The sequence below is a fragment of the Somniosus microcephalus genome, chromosome 13 (genome assembly GCF_052327205.1).
Source record: "Somniosus microcephalus isolate GS21.2 chromosome 13, FLI_Smic_1.0, whole genome shotgun sequence".
In the NCBI taxonomy this organism is placed as follows: domain Eukaryota; kingdom Metazoa; phylum Chordata; class Chondrichthyes; order Squaliformes; family Somniosidae; genus Somniosus; species Somniosus microcephalus.
The window spans coordinates 189,018,186-189,045,488 of record NC_140999.1 but is presented as its reverse complement, the minus strand read 5'-3'; positions in this window follow the sequence as shown (position 1 = coordinate 189,045,488).

The following is a 27,303-nucleotide window of genomic DNA, read 5'->3' as shown; positions in this document are numbered from 1 at the left end:
TAGCAACCCCAGTGATCATTGCCCCTCCCTAGCAATCCCAGTGATCATTGCCCCTCCCTAGCAACCCCAGTGATCATTGCCCCTCCCAAGCAACTCCAGTGATCATTGCCCCTCCCTAGCAACCCCAGTGATCATTGCCCCTCCCTAGCAACCCCAGTGATCATTGCCCCTCCCTAGCAATCCCAGTGATCATTGCCTCTCCCTAGCAACCCCAGTGATCATTACCCCTCCCTAGCAACCCCAGTGATCATTGCCTCTCCCTAGCAACCCCAGTGATCATTACCCCTCCCTAGCAACCCCAGTGATCATTGCCCCTCCCTAGTAACCCTAGTGATCATTGCCCCTGCCTAGCAATCCCAGTGATCATTGCCTCTCCCTAGCAACCCCAGTGATCATTACCCCTCCCTAGCAACCCCAGTGATCATTGCCTCTCCCTAGCAACCCCAGTGATCATTGCCCCTCCCCAGCAACCCCAGTGATCATTGCCCCTCCCCAGCAATCCCAGTGATCATTGCCCCTCCCTAGTAACCCCAGTGATCATTGCCCCTCCCTAGCAATCCCAGTGATCATTGCCTCTTCCTAGCAACCCCAGTGATCATTGCCCCTCCCTAGCAATCCCAGTGATCATTGCCCCTCCCTAGCAACCCCAGTGATCATTGCCCCTCCCTAGCAATCCCAGTGATCATTGCCCCTCCCTAGCAATCCCAGTGATCATTGCCTCTCCCTAGCAACCCCAGTGATCATTGCCCCTCCCTAGCAATCCCAGTGATCATTGCCTCTCCCTAGCAACCCCAGTGATCATTGCCCCTCCCTAGCAACCCTAGTGATCATTGCCCCTCCCTAGCTATCCTAGTGATCATTGCCCCTCCCTAGCAACCCCAGTGATCATTGCCCCTCCCTAGCAATCCCAGTGATCATTGCCCCTCCCCAGCAACCCCAGTGATCATTGCCTCTCCCTAGCAACCCCGGTGATCATTGCCCCTCCCTAGCAATCCCAGTGATCATTGCCCCTCCCTAGCAACCCCAGTGATCATTGCACCTCCCTAGCAACCCCAGTGATCATTGCACCTCCCTAGCAACCCCAGTGATCATTGCCCCTCCCTAGCAACCCCAGTGATCATTACCCCTCCCTAGCAACCCCAGTGATCATTGCCCCTCCCTAGCAACCCTAGTGATCATTGCCCCTCCCTAGCAAACCCAGTGATCATTGCCCCTCCCTAGCAATCCCAGTGATCATTGCCCCTCCCTAGCAACCCCAGTGATCATTGCCCCTCCCTAGCAACCCCAGTGATCATTGCACCTCCCTAGCAACCCCAGTGATCATTGCCCCTCCCTAGCAATCCCAGTGATCATTGCCCCTCCCTAGCTATCCTAGTGATCATTGCACCTCCCTAGGAAACCCAGTGATCATTGCCCCTCCCTAGCAACCCCAGTGACCATTGCCCCTCCTAGCAATCCCAGTGATCATTGCCCCTCCCTAGCAACCCCAGTGATCATTGCCCCTCCCTAGCAACCCCGGTGATCATTGCCCCTCCCTAGCAATCCCAGTGATCATTGCCCCTCCCTAGCAACCCCAGTGATCATTGCCTCTTCCTAGCAACCCCAGTGATCATTGCCCATCCCTAGCAACCCCAGTGATCATTGCCCCTCCCTAGCAACCCCGGTGATCATTGCCCCTCCCTAGCTATCCTAGTGATCATTGCCCCTCCCTAGCAACCCCAGTGATCATTGCCCCTCCCTAGCAACCCCGGTGATCATTGCCCATCCCTAGCAATCCCAGTGATCATTGCCCCTCCCTAGCAATCCCAGTGATCATTGCCCCTCCCTAGCTAACCTAGTGATCATTGCCCCTCCCTAGCAACCCCAGTGATCATTGCCCCTCCCTAGCAACCCCAGTGATCATTGCCCCTCCCTAGCAATCCCAGTGATCATTGCCCCTCCCTAGCACCCCCAGTGATCATTGCCCCTCCCTAGCAATCCCAGTGATCATTGCCCCTCCCTAGCAACCCCAGTGATCATTGCCCCTCCCTAGCAATCCCTGTGATCATTGCCCCTCCCTAGCAATCCCAGTGATCATTGCCCCTCCCTAGCAACCCCAGTGATCATTGCCCCTCCCTAGCAACCCCAGTGATCATTGCCCCTCCCTAGCAATCCCAGTGATCATTGCCCCTCCCTAGCAACCCCAGTGATCATTGCCCCTCCCTAGCACCCCCAGTGATCATTGCCCCTCCCTAGCAACCCCAGTGATCATTGCACCTCCCTAGCAATCCCAGTGATCATTGCCCCTCCCTAGCAACCCCAGTGATCATTGCACCTCCCTAGCTAACCTAGTGATCATTGCCCCTCCCTAGCAACCCCAGTGATCATTGCCCCTCCCTAGCAACCCCAGTGATCATTGCCCCTCCCTAGCAATCCCAGTGATCATTGCCCCTCCCTAGCACCCCCAGTGATCATTGCCCCTCCCTAGCAATCCCAGTGATCATTGCCCCTCCCTAGCAACCCCAGTGATCATTGCCCCTCCCTAGCAATCCCTGTGATCATTGCCCCTCCCTAGCAATCCCAGTGATCATTGCCCCTCCCTAGCAACCCCAGTGATCATTGCCCCTCCCTAGCAACCCCAGTGATCATTGCCCCTCCCTAGCAATCCCAGTGATCATTGCCCCTCCCTAGCAACCCCAGTGATCATTGCCCCTCCCTAGCTATCCCAGTGATCATTGCCCCTCCCTAGCAATCCCAGTGATCATTGCACCTCCCTAGGAAACCGAGTGATCATTGCCCCTCCCTAGCAACCCCAGTGATCATTGCACCTCCCTAGCAATCCCAGTGATCATTGCCCCTCCCTAGCAACCCCAGTGATCATTGCACCTCCCTAGCTACCCCAGTGATCATTGCCCCTCCCTAGCAATCCCAGTGATCATTGCCCCTCCTAGCAATCCCAGTGATCATTGCCCCTCCCTTCCAACCCAGTGATCATTGCCCCTCCCTAGCAACCCCAGTGATCATTGCCCCTCCCTAGCTATCCTGGTGACCTGCTTCATAATTTTTTTTATTACAATAGAGTAGCTTGCTAGGCCACTTCCAGAGGGAATTGACAGACCCTTGAAGTGTGAGACTGGAGTCAGGTGTAGGCCAGTCTGGATAGGGGTGGCAGCCAGTTTCTTTCCCTGAACCAGTGGATTTGGGGTTTTTAATGAAAATCCATCAGCTTTTGTGGTCATTTTCTTTCCAGCTGTTAGCCTGCAGTTGACCAGAGTTAGAATCGTCCAGCACCGAAGGAGGCCATTCGCCCCATCGTGCTCGTGCTAGCTCTTCGAAGGAGCGATCCGAATAGTCCCACTTCTCCCACTCTTTAGCTTTATTGAATTCGATTTCACAACTTGCCCGTGGTGGCATTTAATCTCTGGGTTGCTAGTCTAGTTCCATAACCACTAGGCTACTCTACCCATAAGACCCTTGAGGTACTGCAGAGATAGCAATGAGGCCAGTGTTGGAGGGATGAGCTATGAGAGGTACTTAAGGGAATAGACAAGTAAATCTGAAACCATTCTTTCAGATATGTCACGGCAGTAGGACAAGAGGTTTAGGTTTGTGAAGGGCAAGTTTGAGATAGAGATCAGAAAGTACTTCATAGAATCATAGAATGATACAGCACAGAAGGAGGCCACTCGGCCCATCGTGCCTGTGCCGGCTCTATGAAAGAGCTCTCCAATTAGTCCCACTCCCCCCTGCTCTTTCCCCACAGCCCTGCAGATTTTTCCCCTTCAAGTATTTCTCCAATTCCCTTTTGAAAGTTACTATTGAATCTGTTTCCACTGCCCTTTCAGGCAGCGCATTCCAGGTCACAACAACTCGCTGCGTAAAAAAAATGTCCTCATCTCTCCCCTGGCTTTTTTGCCAATTACCTAACAATTGTGTGCTCTGGTTACCAGCCCTCCTTCCAGTGGAAACAGTTTCTCTGTATCTACCCTATCAAAACCCCACATAATTTTGAACAGCTCCATTAACTCTCCCCTTAACCTTCTTTGCTCCAAGGAGAACAACCCCAGCTTCTCTAATCTTTCTTTACACAGAGGGAGATGGGTAGCTAGAACAGGTTGCCAAAATGGATGGGTTGGTCCAGGGCGCTGGGACTCATTTTAGAAGCAGCTAGGCTGGGTGGAGACCAATATGGCTAAACAACTTCCTTCATCCAAACCTGCCTTGTGAACTTTAGTTGTCACACTCAGAGAGGCCCCAAGGCTGGATGGAGTGGGAATTCACAATGACTAGTTTGGGCTCCTTTGAATTGTTTTTTTTTCTTTATTTATTCATTCACGGGATGTGGGCGTCGCTGGCAAGGCCGGCATTTATTGCCCATCCCTAATTGCCCCTTGAGAAGGTGGCGGTGAGCTGCCTTCTTGAACCGCTGCAGTCCGTGTGGTGAAGGTATTCTCAACATAGAAACATAGAAACATAGAAGATAGGAGCAGGAGTAGGCCATTCGGCCCCTCGAGCCTGCTCCGCCATTCAATGTGATCATGGCTGATCATCCAAATTCAGTAACCGGTCCCTGCTTTCTCCCCATATCCCTTGATCCCTTTAGCCTTAAGAAATATATCCAACTCCTTCTTGAATATATTTAATGAACTGGCCTCTACTACCTTCTTTGGCAGAGAATTCCACAGGTTCACCACTCTCTGGGTGAAGAAATTCCTCCTCATCTCTGTCCTAAATGGCTTACCCCTTATCCTTAGACTGCGACCCCTGGTTCTGGACACCCCGACCATCGGGAACATCCTTCCTGCAGCCAGTCTGTCCAGTCCTGTCAGAATTTTATAAGTTTCAATGAGATCTCCTCTCATTCTTCTAAACTCCAGCGAGTACAAGCCCAATCGATCCAATCTCTCCTCATACGTCATTCCTGCCATCCCAGGTATCAGCTTGGTGAATCTTCGCTGAACTCCTTCCATGGCAAGAACATCCTTCCTCAGATAAGGTGACCAAAACTGCACACAATACTCAAAGTGCTGTTCGGGAGGGAGTTCCAGGATTTTGACCCAATGACGATGAAGGAATGGCCGATATATTTCCAAGTCAGGATGATGTGTGACTTGGAGGGGAACTTGGAGGTGGTGGTGTTCCCATGCGCCTGCTGCCCTTGTCCTCTAGGTGGAAGAGGTCGCGGGTTTGGGAGGTGCTGCCGAAGAAGCCTTGGCGAGTTGCTGCAGTGCATCTTGTAGATGGTACACACTGCAGCCACGGTGCGCCAGTTAACAAACATTAACGGGTAAGCAGGGGAAGCTTTACTCTGTATAAAGTCTGTGTTATACCTAACCTGCGAGCCCTCCACGCTGACACTGGGGGGGGTGAAAAGTTGAAAAAAGCGTTCCAAACCCCCAGCATTGCCATCAATCATCTTAATGAGTATAAAATGCACCCACCAAAATAAAGTATAGAAAATTGTCTTTGAGTCAGTGCAGTGCCAACACTGAAAGATTTATTTAGCATTACTCTGCAGCACACTTGCTCAATTAAACCTTGCATATCCTGCCAAGAACCCATTCTTGCTTTTTCAAGATTGTTTTTCTCAAAATCGGAAAAATCCAAGACTAATATTCTTGGAAATTAAAATCAGTTGCATAAAAATGGACCCTGCTTCTTGTTTCCAAACAAAGCAAGGTTTATGTCCTCGAGAACACGGTGATTGGTCACAGCGGGTTGCCTCAGCGGCATGTCGCGCCCTGGCGCAGCGAGAGACGGGTTGCTGGTCAGGGTTACGGAGGCGTTAAATGCAAGTTGCATCACATCAAAGAGTGAGTCACAGCCACACAAGGCAGCTCGCTTTTCTTTATTTGTTCTCAAAATCCGTCTTTCGGATGAGGCGTTAAAACCGAGGCCCCTCCGTCTGCTTTCTCAGGTGGACGTAAAAGATCCCACGGCCGCTATTCCATAAGAACATAAGGACGTAAGAAATAGGAGCGGGAGTCGGCCATTCGGCCCCTCGAGCCTGCTCCGCCATTTAATGAGATCATGGCTGATCTGATCTTGGGCTCAGCTCCACTTCCCTGTCCGCTCCCCATAACCCTTCACTCCCTTCTTGTTCAAAAATCTGTCTAACTCCACCTTAAATATATTCAATGACCCGGCCTCCACTGCTCCCTGGGGCAGAGAATTCCACAGATTCACGACCCTCTGAGAGAAGAAATTCCTCCTCATCTCAGTTCTAAAAGGGCGACCCTTTATTCTGAAACTGTGCCCCCGAGTTCTAGATTTCCCCACGAGGGGAAACATCCTCTCTGCATCTACCTTGTCGAGCCCCCTCAGTATCTTATATGTTTCAATAAGATCCCCTCTCATTCTTCTAATCTCCAATGAGTATAGGCCCAACCTGCTCAACCTTTCTTCATAAAGTCAACCCCTTCATCTCAGGAATCAACCTCGTGAACCTTCTCTGAACTCCTCGTTGTCCTGGGCCAATATTCATCCCTCAACCAACAATCAATAAAACGGATTATTTTGTCTTTGTCGTTTGCGGGAGCTTGCTGTGCTCAAACTGGCTGCCGCGTTTCCCTACATTACAACAGCGACTACACTTCAAAAAAGTACTTCATTGGCTGTGCAGCATTTCGGGACATATTGAGGTCGTGAACTGTTAAGTCCGTGAATGATTGAGACACGGACCAGCAGGAGTGAAAACAAACAAGTCTTTACTGGTGGAAGTCAATAGCGAAACTAAACAAACAGAGGCTCTCTAGCGCCTTTTATACAGGGGTGGTCACTGCCGGTACTGCAGTCTGAGACCAGTTATTCTCTTAAAGGTACATACACAACATGAACGAACGCTGTATAAAATGCAAGTGACGTAAGAAAACTACTAGGCACTTGGTCTGAGTATTAAACAAGACTTTAATCAACTGATTTTCAACATGGAGATCTAGTTGTGTCCTTCACTAGTTCCTGTTAATGAATGTCCTGAGCAAGCTGGGCCCATGCCCGAGTATTTATACTCTCCCTGGACAGCGCCACCAGCAGGCCGCCCAGTATTATTACATAAGTCATTTTCCATATGAATGAGAAGATTCATGTCAGTAGCGACGCAGGTTAATAAGGCCATAAAAAAAGACAAACTGAGCACTGGGGTTTATTTCTGGAGGGATAGAATTGAAAAGCAGAGAAGTGATGTTAAACTTGTATGGAACCCGACAGGCCGAATAGCCTTCTTCCGTGCTGTAACCATTCTATGATTCTGTGACCACACTTGGGGCACTGTGAACAGTTCTGGTCTCCATATTATAAAAAGGACATAGAGTTCTTTCTTTCAAGTTTCGGGTGACACTGGCAAGGCCACAGTTATAACTGAGTGGTTTGCTGGGCCACTTCAGAGGGCATGAGGGGTCACCCACATAGAGTCACATGTAGGCCAGACCAAGGTACAGCCGGCAGGGTCCCTCCCCTGAAAGGACACCCGTCAACCAGCAGGCCCTTTATGGCAATCCACCAGTTATTTAGCCTGGCAACAGCCCAGTTTATTGAATTTAATTTCACAATTCTCCACAGCGGGACTTGAACTTATAACCTTCGGGGTGCCCGTCCGGTGCTACCGTGCATTGAGCTACCGTGCGTGCCTCAATAGCGCCGTCGGCCCCAGCTTGCCCCTCTTGACCCAGCGATTGACGCAGCAATATCAACGATAAAGAAAGAAAAAAACAAAATGAATTAAAATTCGGGGGGCCGGGAGGGGAGTATCAGCAAAGCTGGAGCCATTTTTTTTTTAAACTTCTGTGATTTTGAGAGAAGCAATCCTGCAGAAAGATTTCCTTAAATTAAGAGAGTTGTTTTTGGCAGCGCTATTGTAAATATGCTTCTGGTTTTTCACATCAGAAAGAGATTATTTTGCAATTCTGTGGTAGCGATTCAGAAGTGCACTTGATGGCTTTGCTAATTTCGCTTTTTTAACTTCCCGTGTCACATTCTAGAAAAACAACTGCCCGCTGAAAAAAAAAGCAACGAGGCTTAGTTTAAAGTGTGAGCCAGTTGGATTTCGCACATCTGTGCAGTCTTTTCCATCCGACCTGAAGCAGACAGAAATTTATTAATTCGCCAGAGTCTAGTGGGACAATTGTGGTCGAGTATGTATTCGAAATGGCCTTTCCTTTAAACAAATTTTTAAAAAGTACCCCGATACGGTGTGTGAGCTTTTCAGCAAACTTGATAAAACACGGAGGAATAAAAAAATTAAGCCAAGGTTATTATGTCATACAGATTTCTATTGCCCGGCCTGTGTAGCCCACTTTACAGATTCCAAGTTTTAAAATAAGCAAGGACATGCATAGTTGGGCCTACAAATTGTTCAAAGGTGACCAAGCATCGAGTGGTTTCCTGAGAGAAAACCTTTTCCAAAATTAACAAAGTAAGTAATGCTCGCCGTTTGAAAGGCTGGGAAGAATAATACATTAAACTGCAGTGCATACATGTGTAAAATGGAACAGACCTGCAAAGGGAGCGCAGAGCACTCTTTGAAGTGGAGTGTTTGCACAGGAGGAGCAGTGTGAGGTAATGTTTTCAGTGTCTGCAAGTTGTTCTTGCTGACTTGTTTATGGGAGGGGAGAAGTTTCCCCCTGAGCTGCGGGCTCTCTTTTGCTTTTCTTTGGTTTTTTTTTTTCCCTTTCCAGAGCTGCCGCACTGGCTTCATCGCGGCCGCCTATTCCCTGTGGCTCCGAAACCTTAGGGGCCGCGCTGAAAGCACCAAGGAACAAGGTGGGGGGGGGGGGTGGTGGCGGGATTGGGGGGTGGGTGGGGGAGAAGTGAGTCGCATAGTTACACAGGATTACACAGGATATACGGCACAGAAACAGGCCTTTCGGCCCAACCAGTCCATGCCGGCGTTTATGCTCCACTCGAGCCTCCTCCCGTCTTTCCTCATCTAAATCTATCAGCATAACCCTCTATTCCCTTCTCCCTCATATGTTTATCTAGCCTCCCCTTAAATGCATCTATACTATTCGCTTCAACCACTCCCTGTGGCAGCGAGTTCCACATTCCCACCACTCTCTGGGTAAATAAGTTTCTTCTGAATTCCTTATTGGATTTCTTGGTGACTATCTTATATTGATGGCCTCTAGTTATGCTCTTCCCCACAAGTGGAAACATTCTCTCTGTATCCACTCTATCAAAACCTTTCATAATCTTACAGACCTCGATTAGGTCACAATAGAGAAAAGAGACCCAGCCTGTTCATCCTTTCAGATATGTATACCCTCGCATTTCTGGTAACATCCTTGTAAATCTTCTCTGCACCCTCTCCAGTGCCTCTATATCCTTTTTATAATATGGCGACCAGAACTGCACGCGCAGTACTCTAAGTGCTTGGTTTGCTTTTTTTATGGCCTTGCTAACCTGTGGCTCAACTTTTATTGATTTGTGTATTTGTACTCCGAGATCCCTTTGTTCCTCTACCCCACCCAGACTCGCACCCTACCCTCCAAGTGATAAGTGACCTCCCTATTCTTCCTACCAAAGTGTAATGCCTCACATTAGAAACATAGAAACATAGAAGATAGGAGCAGGAGTAGGCCATTCGGCCCCTCGAGCCTGCTCTGCCATTCAATGCGATCATGGCTGATCATCCAATTTCAGTACCCTGTCCCTGCTTTCTCCCCATACCCCTGGATCCCTTTAGCCTTAAGAAATATATCCAACTCCTTCTTGAATATATTTAATGAATTGGCCTCCACTGCCTTCTGTGGTAGAGAATTCCACAGGTTCACCACTCTCTGGGTGAAGAAATTCCTCCTCATTTCTGTCCTAAATGGCCTACCCCTTATCCTTAGACTGTGACCCCTGGTTCTGGACTCCCCGACCATCGGGAACATCCTTCCTGCATCTAGTCTGTCCAGTCCTGTCAGAATTTTATAAGTTTCAATGAGATCCCCTCTCATTCTTCTAAACTCCAGCGAGTACAAGCCCAATCGACCCAATCTCTCCTCATACGTCATTCCTGCCATCCCAGGTATCAGTCTGGTGAATCTTCGCTGAACTCCTTCCATGGCAAGAACATCCTTCCTCAGATAAGGCGACCAAAACTGCACACAATATTCAAGATGTGGTCTCACCAAGGCCCTATACAACTGCAGCAAGACATCCTTGTTCCTGTACTCAAACCCTCTCGCTACGAAGGCCAACATACCATTTGCCTTCTTAACCGCCTGCTGCACCTGCATGCTTACTTTCAGCGACTGGTGCACAAGGACGCCCAGGTCTCGTTGCACTTCTCCTTCTCCCAATCTATTGCCATTCAGATAATAATCTGCCTTCCTGTTTTTGCCACCAAAGTGGATAACCTCACATTTATCCACGTTATATTGCATCTGCCATGCTTTTGCCCAAACACCCAACCTGTCCAAATCATCCTGGAGTTTCTTGGCATCCTCCTCACAGCACACACGCCCACCCAGCTTTGTGTCGTCTGCAAATTTGGAGATATTACATCTAGTTCCCTTGTCTAGATCATTAATATATATTGTGAATAGCTGGGGTCCAAGGACCGATCCCTGTGGTACCCCACTAGTCACTGCTTGCCACTCGGAAAAGGACCCGTTTATTCCAACTCTTTGCTTTCTGTCTGCCAACCAGTTCTCTATCCAAGTCAATACCTTGCCTCCAATCCCATGTGCCTTAACTTTACACGCTAATCACTTCTGCGGGACCTTATCAAAAGCCTTCTGAAAGTCCAAATACACCACATCCACTGTGTTGTGTATGTACCTTTAAGGGAATAACTGGTCTCAGACTGCAGTACCGGCAGTGACCACCCCTGTATAAAAGGCCCTAGCAGGCTTCTGGAGTTTCTGTTTCCAGGTTGTCTCCATTCAGTAAAGACTTGTTATAATCAACTCCTGCAGTCCGTGTCTCAATTATACACGGACATAATACTGGCGACGAGTAAGAAACAAACTTACCTGCAACTCGGCAGCACCTCAGACGACGTTATTGAAGGTGGAAGCCAGAAGAAAGAAAAAAAAAATAATCCAAAGAAACTCGAGAAACGGGCGTCGACCGTGGGCAACCGCCCTCCAAGTCATCGAATTGAAAAGTGCAGGAGAGGCTGTCGAGAGCCAGGCTTGGTTCTCCAGTCTGTGGTTTCCCAGCTAATCGGGCTGGTGGCAGGTAGTGCACTGATCCTTCCTGGGCTGCGGCGGGCTAGAGCTCGATCGGGTGGCTCTGCAACGGGGCCGGGCAGCGAGTCGGGAAGCAAAGAGAGAGAGAGAGGGTGGAGCACACAGGACGCGGCCGGTGCTTCGAAGCCGGGCAGCGTTCGGACCTAAGAAGAGGGAGGGAAGTGTCCCAGAGGGTCCGCTCCACGACGGGAACGGTTCTTCAATTAACGGAGCAAATATTGAAGCACGATAGAAAAATAAAAATAACGCGGAGAGCGGTGTTGGCAGCAGCGATCGGGGAGGCGCGAAGACCATAGGGCATCGCCATTACAGGATAGTAAAATAAATATAATCGCCAGCAACAGCATTGGCAGCAGCGGCAGCGGCGGGAAAGCGCGGGAGGCGCCATCTTAACTCGGCGGGGAAGAAGGAAACGCGCGGGAGGCGCCATTTTGATCCATCGGGGACGAAGGCAAAGCGCAGGAGGCGCCATCTTAGATTTTCAAGATGCCAAAGACTGGCGATATCACTGCCTTCGATAATGCAATAGAAGATTGGACCACGTATGTGGAAAGAGTCGAGGTATATTGCGAGGCAAACGAAATAGCCGATGAGAAAAAGGCATCGGTATTGTTAAATTTAATGGGCGCAAGAACGTACGGCCTATTGCGGGACCTGATTACTCCAGCCAAACCGAAGGCGAAGAGTTTTAACGAAATTGTTGCTATCCTACAGGAACACCTAAATCCTACACCGCTGCTGATAGCAGAAAGATTTAAATTCCACAGGAGAAATCAGCATAAAAATGAGAGCAATGCTGATTACCTTACGGAACTACGCAAGCTATCAAAGCACTGCCAGTTCGGAGCAGGACTGGCAGATACCTCACGGGACAAATTTGTCTGTGGACTCCTGAGTGAAGGAACCCAGAAGAGGTTACTCTCAGAGAAAGAGCTGACGCTAGATAAGGCTTTCAGCGTGGCAGTATCGCACGAAGCAGCAGCAAGGGGAGCTGCGGAAATACAACAAAAGCCACAGGAATACGGCACCCACGAAATGACACGGGGATTTGCAAAATGTTATCGCTGCGGCAGAACAAACCATGACCAGAAGGACTGCTGGTCCAAGGACAAAATATGCAGGCAATGCGGAAAGATGGGACACATTGCACGAGTTTGCAGGTCTGGGAAGAAGACCAACGACAACAAAAAGGCTACTAAGGAACCGTACAGGAAAGTACAAAAGATGACGGACAGTAGTTCCGAAGACCAGATGAGCGATAGTGAATCCGGGAACAAGAGACTAAGCTGTCTCAAACTTCACAACGTAATCGCAAAAGAGGATCACCGAACCATTTGGGTCACCCTCACGATAGCAGGGTCCCAAGTCAAAATGGAATTGGATACAGGATCAGCTCTAACCGTCATGAATCGACGAGACTACGAGCGGCTATTCTCACAAATACCCTTGAGAGAGACATCCATTGTCTTGAGGACGTATACGGGGCAAAAAGTATACCCCAGAGGAAAAATAAGGGTGCCTGTCGAATACAACGGCAAGAAAATACGGAAATTGGATCTCTACATTCTGCAAGATGGTGGACCACCGTTATTGGGACGTGAATGGATCAGAAAGATAAGTTTAGACTGGCACTCCATTCAGGCACTGACGGTGGCTGGTAAAAAGGATGACGACGTCACTCCTGGACGATTGTCAACAATCTTAGCTGACGCCAAAGAGGTATTTCATCAAGAACTGGGCACCCTTAAAGACGTAACCGCCTCGATAAAAATAGAGGAGAATGCAATTCCCAAGTTTTTCAAAGCAAGACCGGTACCATATGCAATTCGCCCAGCTGTCGAGGCAGAGCTGGAGAATCTGGAGAATGCAGGCGTGTTATCTAAGGTAGACTGGAGTGAGTGGGCGACACCCATCGTTCCTGTCATGAAGAAAACGTTAAACAATAAGTCTGAGGAGCCAAGGAAGGTTCGCATCTGTGGGGACTTCAAGGTGACGGTGAACCCAGTCCTTCACACAGTACAATATCCTCTTCCAAGGATAGAAGATATCTTCGCCTCACTATCTGGAGGGAAGCGTTTTACAAAAATTGACCTAGCACAAGCATATTTGCAGATGGAGGTTGAAGAATCCTCTAGGAAGTATCTCACGATAAACACTCATAAAGGTCTTTACCAGTATAATTGACTAGTATTCGGAGTAGCATCAGCTCCGGCGATATGGCAAAGAGCAATGGAACAAGTCCTGCAAGGGATTCCGGGGACTCAGTGTTACTTGGACGACATCCTAGTGACAGGTGAAGATGACAGTGAACACCGTGCCAACCTAGAGCAGGTGCTCACTAGACTACGTGAACATGGGCTACGAGCCAATCGCCCCAAGTGCGAGTTTTTTAAGAAACAGATATCGTATTGTGGCCATGTGATTGATGAAGAGGGGTTGCATAAGTCCCCTGACAAAATTGAAGCGGTAGTTAAGGCTCCAGCGTCTGAAAATGTGTCGCAACTGAGGTCATTCCTCGGATTGGTAAATTACTACCATAAGTTTTTGCCGAATTTGTCCACAATTCTGCATCCACTGAACGCCCTACTACGAACGGGAGTAGCATGGAAATGGAGCGATGAATGTAAGCGGGCCTTTCAGAAGAGTAAGGATCTAATCACTTCAAGAGAAGTATTGGCTCACTACAACCCATCACTTCCGATAAGACTGGCGCGTGATGCGTCTCCCTACGGCATTGGGGTGGTACTGTCACATAAATTCCTTGATGGTTCAGAGAGGCCGATAGCTTTTGCGTCACGCTCGTTAACTTCAGCCGAGCGTAACTACACCCAGATTGACAGAGAGGCCCTCAGCCTGGTGTGGGGGGTGAAGAAGTTCAATCACTACCTGCACGGTCAGAAATTTACTCTACTAACTGATCATCAACCTCTCGTCTCCATTTTCAACCCTCAGAAGGGCGTACCGATAATGACGGCACAACGGCTACAGAGGTGGTCCCTTTTCCTAGGGGCACACCAATATGACATCGAGTACAAAGGAACTAAACAGTTTGGGAATGCTGATGGATTGTCGCGCCTACCGTTGCCGATGGTGGAAGAAGAACTGGCAGTGGATCCAGTGGAGTTATTCCACTCGACTATAGTCGAATGTCTCCCTGTGATGAATGCAAACATAGAAAAGGAAACACGAAATGACCCGACACTCTCCTGGGTCTATGATTTAACGGTGAAGGGATGGCCAGCACATGGCGAACCACTGCTGCCAGCATTCTCACCGAGAAGAGAACAGCTGTCAGTGTGCAGAGGAACCTTGATGTGTGGATGCAGAGTAGTAATTCCACCCAAATTGAAGGATAGAGTGCTCAATGAGCTTCATGAGGGTCATCTGGGAGGGGTAAAAATGAAGAACTTAGCCAGAGCGTTTGTGTGGTGGCCGGGAATCGATAGAGAAATCGAAGAGATGACCAAGAGCTGTACAGGATGCCAGAAGGTCCAAAACGCCCCACCACAAGCCCCTCTACATCCATGGGAGTGGCCCTCATCTCCATGGCAAAGGGTGCACATTGATTTTGCTGGTCCCTTTATGGACACGATGTTTTTAATTGCGGTGGATGCACATTCAAAGTGGCCAGAGGTAATAAAAATGTCCTCAACCACCACAGAAAAAACTATCACAGTCTTACGAACCATATTCGCCTGGAATGGGCTGCCTGAACAGATTTGCTCTGACAATGGACTGCAGTTTGTGTCTGAAGAGTTCCGGAGGTTCTTAAAGAACAATGGTGTTAAGCATTACACATCCGCCCCATATCATCCAGCCACTAATGGATTGGCCGAGAGGTTTGTTCAAACATTCAAGAAGGCTATCAAGGCAATGTGTAATGAAGATATACCCCTACAACACAAGGTGGATAACTTCTTGTTTGCCTACCAGAATGCGACACATGCGGTTACCAACCAAACTCCAGCCATGATGTTCTTCAATCGAAGACTACGATGCCGCTTGGATTTGGTTAAGCCAAACGTCAGAAGAGATGTGGAGGACAGGCAGTTTCAGAATATGAATGAAAGGCCGACCAGAAGTTTTAAGATAGGTCAACCAGTTTTGGCCCGGGACTACCGCACAGAGAAATGGCAGCCAGGAACGATCTGTACACGGCAAGGACCTCTAATGTATACCGTGGACGTTGGAGAGAGCATTGTAAGACGCCATGCTGACCAGATTCTAGAGTCACTGGAAAACGTCAACTCCACACCACGATCTGATACACCTGGCGATGAAACCGAAGTACCAATTGCATCTACCGCAGAATCGGTGATATTGGAAGCAGACGAACCAAACAACGACATTGATCCCGACTCAACCTTGCCAGAAGAACCTGATATCCCAAAGAGGCGTTATCCAGACAGAATCAGGAAGCCTCCTCAAAGACTGAACTTATAATTGCTTAACTTCAACCAATGTATCTAGCAACCGTAATTGTAATTGTAATTAGTTATTATTTAGTTGTTAAATGAATGTTATGTACTGTTTATCTAAAAGGGGAGGAATTGTTGTGTATGTACTTTTAAGGGAATAACTGGTCTCAGACTGCAGTACCGGCAGTGACCACCCCTGTATAAAAGGCCCTAGCAGGCTTCTGTAGTTTCAGTTTCCAGGTTGTCTCCATTCAGTAAAGACTTATTATAATCAACTCCTGCAGTCCGTGTCTCAATTATACACGGACATAATACACTGGTTCTCCCTTATCTATTTTACCAGTTACATCCTCAAAAAATTCCAGTAGATTAGTCAAGCATGATTTACCTTTTGTAAATCCATGTTGACTTTGTCCGATCCTGTCACTGTTTTCCAAGTGCTCTGCTATTACGTCTTTTATAATGGACTCTAGCATTTTCCTCACTACCAATGTCAGGCTTACCGGTCTGTAATTCCCCGTATTCTCTCTACCACCTTTTTTGAATAGTGGGGTAACATTAGCTACCCTCCATTCCATGGGTACTGTTCCAGATTCCATCGAATTTATCTGTGTTGAACTTCATTTGACAATTATTTGCCTTTTCTGCAAGTTTATTAATGTCCTCCTGTAATTTGTTGCAGTCCTCCTCAGTATTGATTATCCCCTAAATTTTGTATCATCTGCAAATTTAGAAATTGTGTTTTTGATTCCAAAGTCTAAATCGTTAATGTAAATTGTGAACAGCAGTGGTCCCAGCATTGATCCTTGTGGAACACCACTACCCACTTTCTGCCACTGTGAATAGCTACCTTTTACCCCTACTCTCTGCTTTCTGTCTTGAAGCCAGCTAGCTATCCATTCTGCTACTTATCCCCTGGCTCCGCATCCTCTGACCTTGTTCATCAGTCTATTATGGGGTCTCTTGTAATTGACGCGTGGTGAAGATCATGTCCACTAAGGGGCACAATGGACATGATCTTCACTGCGCGTCAACTACTAGAGAAATGCAGGGAACAGCACCAACCGCTGTACATGGCCTTCTTTGACCTCACAAAGGCCTTCGACACCGTCAACCGTGAGGGATTATGGAGTGTCCTCCTCAAATTCAGCTGCCCTCAAAAGTTTGTCACCATCCTCCGCCTGCTTCACGACGACATGCAAGCCGTGATCCTGACCAACGGATCCACCACAGACCCAAATCACGTACGGACCGGAGTCAAGCAAGGCTGTGTCATCGCACCAATGCTCTTCTCGATCTTCCTTGCTGCAATGCTCCATTTCACCCTCAGTAAGCTCCCCGCTGGAGTGGAGCTAATTTACAGAACAAACAGGAAACTGTTCAACCTCCGTCGCCTCCAGTCCAGATCCAAGGTCGTCCCATCCTCTGTCACTGAATTACAGTATGCAGACGACGCTTGCGTCTGCGCTCACTCGGAGGTCGAACTCCAAACCGTCGTCAACACCTTCACCGAAGCGTACGAGAGCATGGGCCTTACACTAAACATCTGTAAGACAAAGGTCCTCTACCAACCTGTCCCCACCACACAGTACGGCCCCCCCGATTATCAAAATCCCGACAAGGCCTTGGACAACGTGGACCACTTTCTGTAGTGTATGTAACCGTTCCACCTTTAAGAGAACTATTTTAAGGGTTGCACTACTTTATCTTGGCTGCTGTATACTGCAATACCGGTGGTGACCACACCGGTATATAAGTGCTGTGTAATGATTTATTGGGCAGTTCCGCCCTGACCTTCAACCAGTAAAGACCTGTTAAATTTTACTCTTGTGGTCTGTGTAGTAATTCTCAATATAACACACAGACTTAACAGTGGCGATGATTACGATCTTACCCTGCGGCAGATACATCCAAGGCAGTTTAACGGGCGTCGAGAGGAGGCATCCGCCCTCATCATTCTGCTGAGAAAAGACTCGGGTCTGCAGAGCAAAGGAAGAATCCTGACACGAAGACTTCCATCAGCAACAGGCAGTGATCATCCCTTCTATCACGGTGGTGGGTAAGCCGATTGGCGACGAGCAGCAAGTCGGCCATGTTGAGTGTGAGTAGGGGAGAAAATAAACACAAAAAAAAACGGAGGATATAAGGGCGGAGAATTCAACCACGGCCGGGGGAAAGGAGCCGGACAGAAGTCGGGGCCAGAGGCGCTGAGACTGGGGCAGCGTAAGGCACGGAAGCCGCGGTGAATGCAAACGCAGCTGGTGCGAAAGACCGGGCTGCAAGCGGGCTGGGAGACGCAACAGCGTCGAGAGAGAGCTCGACCGCGACCAGTGAAAAAGGCCGGGCAGCTACCGAGGCCGCGAGGCGCAGCGACCGGGTCAGCGTAAGGCGCGGGAGAAAATTAAAAAAAACGCGGAGAACTCAGCCGCAGCCGGGGGGAAAGGACCGGACTGCAAGAGGGGCTGGGAGGCACGATTTGAAACCGCTGGGGGAGGGCGAACACAGCAAATCGGCAATCGCCATTACAGCCAGCGGGGGAGAAAGGCAAACGCGGGAAGCCGCCATTTTCGGAGGCAGGGGAAGAAGACAAGCGCGGGAAACCGCCATTTTGTAAAAGAAAAATAAATAAATAATTCTTTTGTTTCTCAAGAAGATCGCGAGGATGCCTAAGCGTGGTAACACCAACGATTTCGATCCCGATGTTGAAGATTGGGCCACGTATGTAGAACGCATAGAGATATATTGTAAGGCAAATAAAATATCAGATGAAGATAAAGCACTAACCTTACTAAACTCAATGGGTGCGAAAACATATGGGCTATTGAAGCATCTTCTATCACCAGCTAAACCGGCGGATCAAACTTTCGCTAATATTGTTGCTGTCCTGAAGAATCATTTGAGCCCCACACCGCTGATGTTAGCGGAACGATTTAAATTTTATGCGAGAACGCAACTGAAAGAGGAAAGCAATGCGGAGTATTTAATTGAACTGCGCAAGCTAGCGAAATACTGTCAGTTTGGGGAAAGCCTGACAGCGGCACTGAGAGACAAATTCGTGTGTGGATTGTCGAAAGAAGGAACACAAAAGCGGTTGCTTGAAGAGAATGATCTTACACTTGATAAGGCTGTCACTATTGCAGCATCGCACGAAGCCGCAGCGAGAGGCACCGCGGAAATGCAGTTGAAGGCAGCGGTACTCAGCGTAGATCAAATGGCTTCGGGTACAACGAAATGTTATCGTTGTGGGAAGACAACACACGATCAGAACCAATGCTGGTTTAAAAACCAGGAATGTAGAAAATGTGGCAAGCTTGGTCACACAGCTAAAGTATGCCGGTCAGGAAAGAAGACCAGCAACAAAAAGTCACCACAGGAAAAGTGCAGAAAGGTACATAAGGTGGCTGAGAAGAGTTCGGATGAACAGAATTCGGATTCAGGCTCCAACAGCAAGGAACTGGGTAGTCTAAGAATTCACAACGTGAGTAAGGAAGCTGACCGACAAACTATCTGGGTCACACTGCAGATAGCAGGAGTCCAAGTGAAGATGGAATTGGACACCGGATCAGCGTTGACGGTCATGAATAAGCAAGATTACAAAAAGTTATTCAAACATATTCCCCTACGGGATACGGAGATAGTATTGCAGACATACACGGGGCAAAAAGTATACCCCATCGGAAAGATAAAAGTCAAGGTGATACACAAGGGCAAAGAACACCAAGGAATGGACTTATATGTACTACCTGAGGGAGGTCCACCACTTCTGGGATGGGAGTGGATCAGGAAAATAAATATGGACTGGCACTCCCTAAACGCAATAACGGTAGATTCCGGAAAAAAAGATGTCAAACCTGAACGATTGTCTAGAATATTGGATGAGGCTAAAGAGGTGTTCCAACAGGGACTGGGAACACTGAGAGGAATTAAGGCAAAAATCAAGATTGCAGAACATGCAAACCCAAAATTTTTCAAAGCCAGTCCGGTACCGTATGCGATACGACCTGCTGTGGAAGCTGAGCTGGAAGGGCTGGAACGTTCAGGAGTACTGTCTAAGGTGGACTGGAGTGAGTGGGCCACGCCCATTGTTCCCGTCATGAAGCGTTCATCGAGTAATAAGCCAGGGGAACCGGGGAAGGTCCGCATCTGTGGCGACTTCAAGATCACAGTTAATCCGGTGCTTCACACGGTGCAATATCCGCTTCCGCGGATTGAGGATATCTTTGCTTCATTGTCTGGCGGGAAACGCTTCACCAAGATAGACCTGGCGCAAGCGTACTTACAGGTGGAAGTTGAGGAAGAGTCGCGCCAGTATCTCACAATCATCACGCACAGAGGCTTGTATCGATATAATAGACTGGTTTTTGGAGTGGCTTCGGCTCCGGCAATTTGGCAGAGGGCCATGGAGCAGGTATTACAGGGAATTCCAAGCACTCAATGTTACTTGGACGATATCCTGATTACAGGAGATGACGATGAGGAACACCTTGCAAATTTGAAACTGGTGCTCACCAGGTTGAAGGAATATGGCCTTCGAGTTAATCGCCAGAAATGTGAGTTCTTTCAGGAACGGATCTCGTACTGTGGTCATGTCATTGACCAGGAGGGGCTGCACAAGTCACCTGACAAGATCAAAGCTGTTGTGAACGCTCCCGCTCCGGGAAAATGTATCCCAGTTGAGATCGTTCCTAGGGTTGATTAACTATTACCATAAGTTTCTGCCAAATCTATCCACGGTGCTGCACCCGCTGAATGCTCTTTTGCAGAAAGAAGTACCATGGAAGTGGAGCGAGGACTGTAAGAAGGCCTTTCGCAAAAGCAAGACATTGATCACCTCAGAGGAAGTGTTGGCTCACTTCAACCCAACGCTACCTATTCGTTTAGCTTGTGATGCTTCTCCTTATGGTATTGGAGCAGTACTCTCACACAAGTTGCCAAATGGCTCGGAAAGGCCAGTCGCATTTGCATCCAGATCATTGACCTCCGCTGAGCGCAACTATGCTCAGATAGATAGGGAGGCTCTCAGCCTGGTGTGGGGAGTAAAGAAGTTTCATCATTACCTGCAGGGCCAGAAGTTTACACTGCTGACAGACCACCAGCTGTTGGTATCCATATTCAACCCTAAAAAGGGTGTTTCCATTATGACAGTGCAAAGGCTACAGAGGTGGTCCCTTTTTCTAGGGGCACACCAATATGACATAGAATACAAAGGATCAAAACAGCATGGGAATGCTGATGGTTTATCACGCCTACCGTTGCCAACGGTAGAAGAGGCGCCTACAGTGGACCCAGTGGAGATGTTCCACTCAACCATAGTGGAATGTCTACCAGTAACGAATTCTACGATCGAAAAGGAAACAAGAAATGACCCGACTCTCTCACGAGTCTACGATTTAACGGTGAAGGGATGGCCAGCACATGGCGAACCACTGTTGCCAGCATTTTCGCAAAGAAGAGAACAGCTGTCAGTGTGCCGAGGAACTTTGATGTGTGGATCCAGAGTGGTGATTCCACCCAAACTCCAGCAAAAAGTGCTAAAGGAGCTTCACGAGGGGCATCTGGGTGGAGTGAAAATGAAGAACCTAGCCAGAGCGTTCGTGTGGTGGCCAGGTATCGATGGAGACATCGAAGAAATGACCAAGAGCTGTTTAGGATGCCAGAAGGTCCAAAACGCCCCACCACAAGCTCCTCTGCATCCATGGGAGTGGCCCTCATCTCCATGGCAAAGGGTACATATCGACTTTGCTGGTCCATTTATGGACTCAATGTTCTTAATCGCGGTGGATGCACACTCCAAGTGGCCAGAGGTAATAAAGATGTCCTCCACCACCACGGAAAAAACCATCACCGTATTAAGGACCATCTTTGCCAGGAATGGGCTGCCGGAACAGATCTGTTCTGATAATGGACCGCAATTTGTGTCCGAAGAATTCAGGAAGTTCTTAAAAAACAATGGGGTTAAGCACTACACGTCCGCCCCATACCATCCCGCCACCAATGGATTAGCTGAAAGGTTTGTCCAGACCTTCAAGAAGGCCATAAAGGCCATGGGTAATGAAGACATCAATCTACAACATAAGGTAGATAACTTCTTGTTGGCGTACAGGAATGCAACACATGCGGTCACAAACCAAACTCCCGCCATGATGTTTTTCAATAGAAGACTAAGATGCCGGCTGGATTTGATCAAGCCAAACATCAGAAGGGACGTAGAGAACCGACAATTTCAAGGCATGAATGAAAGGCCAACTAGAACCTTCCAGATAGGTCAACAAGTTTTGGCCCGGGACTACCGTACCGAGAAATGGCAGCCTGGAACTATTTGCACACGACTAGGACCGCTGATGTATACCGTGGACATTGGTGAAAGCATAATAAGGCGCCATGCTGACCAGATCATAGCGTCATCCGAAAAGGGACAACCTACACCACAACTCTATATGCCTAATGATGAAGCAGAGATACCCATAGTATCTACCTTCGATCCGGTGATACTGGAACCAGATGAACCCGACACTGACATTCAAGCCGAATCGACCTTGCCTAAAGAACCTACTACACCACCGAAAACTACTACACCACCGAGGCGTTATCCGGACCGAGTCAGGAAGCCTCCAGAGAGACTGAATCTGTGAACTGTTTTACATTAAGTTGTGTATATATGTTATGATGTTATGTTTAATGGGAAGATATACTGTTAACCTAAAAAGGGAGGATTGTAGTGTATGTAACCGTTCCACCTTTAAGAGAACTATTTTAAGGGTTGCACTACTTTATCTTGGCTGCTGTATACTGCAATACCGGTGGTGACCACACCGGTATATAAGTGCTGTGTAATGATTTATTGGGCAGTTCCGCCCTGACCTTCAACCAGTATAGACCTGTTAAATTTTACTCTTGTGGTCTGTGTAGTAATTCTCAATATAACACACAGACTTAACACTTTCCATACCTCGGGAGCCTACTGTCAACAAGGGCAGACATCGATGACGAAGTCCAACACCGCCTTCAGTGTGCCAGTGCAGCCTTCGGTCGCCAGAGGAAGAGAGTGTTTGAAGACCAGGACCTCAAACCCGGCACTAAGCTCATGGTCTACAGAGCAGCAGTGATACCCGCCCTGCTGTATGCCTCAGAGACATGGACCATGTACAGCAGGCACCTGAAAGCACTGGAGAGGTACCACCAACACTGCCTTCGCAAGATCCTGCAAATCCATTGGTAGGATAGGCGCACCAACGTCAGTGTTCTCGCTCAGGCCAACATCCCCAGCATCGAAGCTTTGACCACGCTCGATCTGCTCCGATGGACGGATCACATCGTCCGCATGCCCGATACGAGACTCCCAAAACAAGCGCACTACTTGGAGCTCCGGCACGGCAAGAGAGCCCCAGGTGGGCAGAGGAAACGCTTCAAGGATGCCCTCAAAGCCTCCTTGAAAAAGTGCAACATCCTCACTGACACCTGGGAATCCCTGGCCCAAGACTGCACAAAGTGGAGGAGAAGCATCCGGGAAGGTGCTGAACACCTCGAGTCTCTTTGCCAGGAGCAACCGAAAGCCAAGCGCAGGCAGCGCAAGGAGCGCACATCAACCCAAGCACCCCACCCACCCCCCCTTCAACCACCGTCTGCCCCACCTGTGACAGAGACTGTAGGTCCCGCATTGGACTCATCAGTCACCTGAGAACTCATTTTTATTGTGGAAGCAAGTCATCCTCGGTTCCAAGGGACTGCCTAAGAAGAAGATTATGGGGTACCTTATCGAAGGCCTTTTGAAAATCTAGATAAATTACATCTACTGCATTACCCTTGTCTACTCTCTCTGATACCGCTTCAAAAAATTCAATAAGGTTGGTCAAGCAAGACATTCCCTTTTGAAATTCATGCTGACTATTTTTTATTATATTTTTTGGTTCCAGATGTTCTTCTATTTTCTCCTTTAGTAGGGATTCCATTATTTTTCCTACCACTGATGTTAAGCTGACTGGTCTATAATTCCCTGAACATGTTCTTTCCCCCTGTCTATGTCCCAAGGGGACATAGACAGGCTAAGTAAGTGGGCAGAGATTTGGCAGATGGAATACAATACTGGAAAGTGTGAGGTTATGCACTTTGGCAGGAAAAACCGTAGAGCAAGTTATTATCTTAATGGCAAGAAACTGGAAAGTACTGAAGTACAAAGGGATCTGGGCGTCCTGGTGCACGAAACTCAAAAGGTTAGTATGCAGGTGCAGCAAGTGATTAAGAAGGCCAATGGAATGTTGGCTTTCATTGCTAGGGCGATAGAATATAAAAATAGGGAGGTATTGTTTCAGTTGTACAAGGTATTGGTGAGACCGCACCTGGAATACTGCATACAGTTTTGGTGTCCATACTTAAGAAAGGACATACTTGCTCTCGAGTCAGTACAAAGAAGGTTCACTCGGTTAATCCCAGGGATGAGGGGATGGACATATGAGGAGAGGTTGAGTAGATTGGGACTCTACTCATTGGAGTTCAGAAGAATGAGAGGCAATCTTATTGAAACATATAAGATTGTGAAGGGGTTGGATTGGGTGGATGCGGGGAGGATGTTCCCGATGATGGGTGAAACTAGAACTAGGGGGCATAGTCTTAGAATAAGGGGCTGCTCTTTCAAAACTGAGATGAGGAGGAACTACTTCACTCAGAGGGTGGTAGGTCCATGGAATATGCTGCCCCAAAAAGCTGTAGAAGCTACATCATTACATAAATTTAAAACAGAAATAGACAGTTTCCTAGAAGTAAAGGGAATTAAGGGTTACGGGGAGCGGGCAGGAATTTGGACATGAGTCTAGGTTCGGATCGGTCATGGCCCTGTGGGTAGCGGAGCGGGCCCAGGGGCCGTGTAGCCTGATCCTGCTCCTATTTCGTGTGTCTAATTCTGTTAGATTCAGGAGATGGTTCTGTGATAGTGGATTGGCGGTTAGGATCAGATCAGCCATGATCTTATTGAATGGCGGAGCAGGCTCGAGGGGCCGATTGGCCTACTCCTGCTCCTATTTCTTATGTTCTTATGTTCTTATGTCCCGAAGGCTATCGGCACATGCTGGAGTACACCTCCAAGGGTGCCAGCTACCCTGGCATGCCTCACCCTAATTGCTCATTTCCCATCTGCCAGCCTAGACAGTGGGGGTTGTTTTAACTTTGACCCATGATGTAAATTTTCACCCTGCGCCATTTTCCCTTCCATTGACTTCAACCGAGAGGGAATTTGAGCAACGTGTATAATGGCCGGCTAATTCATATCAACGCCCAAAGCTAAAATTACCACCGGTCTATGTTGCCAGGGCCAGCACAGCTGAACCTTAGCATGTCATTCTCAATGTGATGGCTATTGTCAAGGTGCCAGCTGTGGCTCAGTGGGCAGCACTCTCGCCTCTGAGTCAGAAGGTTGTGGGTTCATAGCCCCCACTCCAGAGACTTGAGCACAAAAATCCAGGCTGACACTCCAGTGCGATACTGAGGGAGTGCTGCACTGTCAGAGGTGTTGTACTTTAGATGAGGTGTTGAACTGAGGACCCGCTCAGGTGGATGTAGAATGATCTCCCACGGCACTATTTCAGAGAAGAGCAGGGGGGTTCTCCCTGGTGTCCTGGCCAATATCTATCCCTCACCCAACATCACTTAAAAAGCAGTACTTCGTTGGCTGTAAAGTGCTTTGAGACATCCTGAGGTCATGAAAGGTGCTACATAAATTCAAGTTCTTTCTTGCATGCACACGCATGCCCTTTCCAACAGGCGTCCCTGGATAGCGCTCAGGAGCAGGAACCCTAGTTGACTTTCCCTCTTTCCCAACCCAAGGCTGCTGAGGTCATTTGTAGCAGCCCAACGTGCCGAGGCTTCGTTGGACCTTGGGACCTTCTAGTCTGTATGACTCAGCACCCCACCCCACATTTTATGCACTAAACTGGAGGGCGGGGATTTGGATGGAAGCTATCTGCTTTGATTCTAATTAACTCTTTATTCAACAGTGCATAAAGTTTGGAATTTAGGCCAATTGGTATAGATGGAATCCCACAGAAACTGTGGCTGAGTTTATGACCAATTTTCTTGAGACACATTGCATCTTCTCCTGCCTATCTGAATCCGGGGGATTTATTTGTGTGAGATTGTTTTTCACCCAGGAGTGGGTTCCATGATCCCAGGTCACTTTGGGTCAAACGGGATCAATTAAATGATTTTCTCCACACCTTTGCGTGTGTCCGTGGTATAAACAGAGATGTCAACATTCCACAAATCCCAGTTGTGAGATTTTCGGTTGCAAGCCATAAACATACAGAACCACCCCGATAAAACTATCATGGTTAAAAACAGCCAGCTGTGTCCATCAACCAAGTCACACAAATCAACCGTGTGGCGTTTATATATTCCTCTTCTCTTTTCTCTCCAATTTCCTTTTCCACTTATTTGTTTCTCTTAAACTGATTATCTGGTCATTTATTTCATTGCCGTTTGTGGGAGCTTGCTGTGCACAAATTGGCTGCCGCATTTCTTTACATTCCAACACTGACTGCACTTCAAAAATACTTCATTGGCTGTAAAGCGCTTTGGGACGTCCTGTGGTCATGAAAGGTGCTATAGATCTGAAATGTTATTCTTTCTTTCTACCAGGAAACTCTCTTTTAACCGGCACCTAAATAACCGGAAATCTCTGTTAACCGGCAAAATTCAGGAGTAGGTTCAGGTAAGTTTTACTTCATATTAGTGGCCGTTCCTCGGTCTGTGGCTGTGTAACTGGGGTTCGTGCACTTGTTGCTAAGCAACAGGGACGCTTGGTCTGTGGCCGGAGTTCCTGCACATGTTGCTAAGCAACAGGGAAGCCTGGATTTGTTGCTGTGTACGGAGCTCTTGTACCTTTTAAACTATACCTCTCTGTAATCCGGACTTTTTGATAAATCGGCACCACGCTGGTCCCGTCAGTGCCGGATAATAAAGAGTTTCCTGTACCTTCTTTTGCTATCTCCTTTTTTTCTGTAGCTTGGTTGTAATGTTTGTGCCAGGAATTCCTGAATGAACTGTACTAGGACAGCACAACATGATAGATTCAGGCTGACACTATGACCCAAAGACAGGGGATCGGGAGATCGGGATCTCATGTGGGAGTGGATGGCTATCCATCAGGGACTTTGTAACTAACTTGTCCTTTGGGATCTGGAATTCATACCTAGGACAATGCACTTCCAATTGGGCTTTCAAAGTAGTGAAATATCCCAAGGAGCTTCAGAAGTGGGACTGGGCAATTGAGAATTGGGTGAAGAGTTAGGGGAGGTGACAGAAGGCACCGTTGAAGGGATAGATTTTGGGTTTTTGAAGGTGGTGAATAATGTAGCAAGACAGAAGGGCGCAGGAAGGAATCTCCAGAGTGTGGGGGGGGTGATATCTGAAGGGAGGGAGGGAGGGGGAGAGATGAGTGAACCAGGAACCGAGCGATTGAGCGTGCGAGCTGGGATATAGAGGTAGAGAAAGGTTGCTGAGGGATTGCTGAATGAGGACAAGGATTTTGAAATGAATGTGCTGGAGGATGGGAAACCAATGGACCTCCGCAAGGACAGGGGTGATAGGTGAGACGGACTTTGTACAAGCCTTGTGCCGGGGCATGTTTGTGTAAGTGTCAACTCCTCTCTGGTACTTCACCTGAGCAACCGCTCTTCAAATGTGAGTCTAGGCTGTGTGATGAAATATGCCATTCATCACTCATCTGTATTCTCTGTGTG